Genomic DNA, 1,793 nt, shown 5'->3' on the forward strand with positions numbered 1-1,793 from the left:
GGGACCGGGAACATGGCTTGCTTGGTAAAAGACACCACTGGCTTGCCCCACTGCCCACCCCTCTGCCCCCCCCCTCGGCCCCCCATTTCCACACCGGGATCAGACCTAGGGTATTTCAGGCTGCTTCTCTGTCCCTGGAGACCTGCCCAGCAGCCGCTGGGAGAAGCAGGCCCAAACCTTGTAGGGCCTCGGACCAGAGGACCCAAGGAGGATGAGCTGGCTCTTTCCCCTGACCAAGAGTGCCTCCTTCTCTGCAGCAGGGTCCCTGGTGGTGGCCTCACCAGCCTCCAATAGCAGAAGCAGCGCTTGATCGAGTCCCTCCGGAACTCCCACTACACTATTGCTGAAATACAGAAAGATGTGGAATACAGATTGCCCTTCACTGTAAACAACTTGACAATTAACATTAATATACTACTTCCTCCACAGTTTCCTCGGGAAAAACCAGTGATCAGTGTTTATCCACCAATCCGACATCTTTTAATGGATAAACAAGGAATATATGTTATCTCTCCATTAATAAGAAATTTTACAATGCACTCAGATCTTGGAAAGATTATCCAGAGTCTGTTGGATAAGTTTTGGAAGAGTTCTCTTGTTTTAACTCCGACTTCAACAGCATTTCTATACCTGTATAGTAACCCAGGTGGGCTGCTTCCTTATGCTTCTCAGATTTTTCTGTGTCTTCCTGCATATCCTCCTCAAGAAGCTAACAGAACATCACTTCTTTGTCTCTTATTGACATTGTTTCTTCTTCAACAAGTTATACAACAGCCAAGCCTGCTGCTCCTACATTTGGTGTCCTTTCACTTCTGCCATTGCCTGTTCCAACAATGGAAACTTCAACACCGATAAGCCAAAATGGTTTTGGGTACAAGATTCCATATGTCCCTGATGCATTTCCAGAACTCTCAGAATTAAGTGTGTCACAACTCACAGATATGAATGAACAAGAGGAAGTATTACTAGAATCGTTTCTGAGTTTACTTCAATTAAAACAAATTATTAATGGCAAGAATGATTTAGTAAAAAGTATTGAGGGATTAGCAAGAAAAATCTCCTGTTGGAGCCCAGTTTGGAAGCCAAAAGGCAAACTGTTTTAGATAAGTATGAGTTACTTACACAAATGAAATCTACATTTGAAAAGAAGATGCAGAGACAACATGACCTGAGAGTTGTAGTGCAAGTGCCCTACAGGCAAGATTGAAAGTCGCTGCACATGAAGCTGAGGAAGAATCTGATAACATTAGTGAAGATTTCTTGTAGGGAAAACCTGAAATAGATGATTTTCTCAGTAGCTTCATGGAAAAAAGAACAATTTGCCACTGTAGAAGAGCCAAGGAAGAGAAACTTCAACAAGTGATAGCAATGCACAGCCAACTTCATGCTCCATTACAGATTTTCCTGAAAACATGGACTGCCAAGAGAGAAATGGGACATAAAACTAAATACATTATTTTAGATTTAAGATTTGTAAGTTGGCATTTCATTGCAATGGCTGAATTCAGATGTACTCTACATTGTTTAAAGAACTGAGATTGATTTTATATAGATTAGAATGATTATGATCTTTGCTTTGAAAAATTTTCTGCAGTATTTGCACTAAAAATGCCTATTTATCATTGATAAATCCTGTCCTGTTTAAATTTCACTGCTATTCTAATAATTAAATAACTTATGCATGTAATTTTAGTTTTAATATTTTATGAAAACTACTTAAACTTGTACTTTTAATTTGAAACTGCCTCATTTCTTTACCAAGATTGATATCTTATTTCGAATTTTTTCCTCTC

General features: G+C 39.8%; 1 pseudogene; it reads left to right on the forward strand.

The window, feature by feature from the left end:
- The first annotated feature begins 211 nt into the window (after positions 1–211).
- On the forward strand, positions 212–1,551 carry LOC138834295 (vacuolar protein sorting-associated protein 37A pseudogene; annotated as a pseudogene).
- The last annotated feature ends 242 nt before the right edge of the window (positions 1,552–1,793 follow it).

Source organism: Dipodomys merriami, unplaced genomic scaffold (assembly GCF_024711535.1).
Source record: "Dipodomys merriami isolate MVZ:Mamm:240054 unplaced genomic scaffold, mDipMer1.0.p SCAF_2108, whole genome shotgun sequence".
Taxonomy (NCBI): domain Eukaryota; kingdom Metazoa; phylum Chordata; class Mammalia; order Rodentia; family Heteromyidae; genus Dipodomys; species Dipodomys merriami.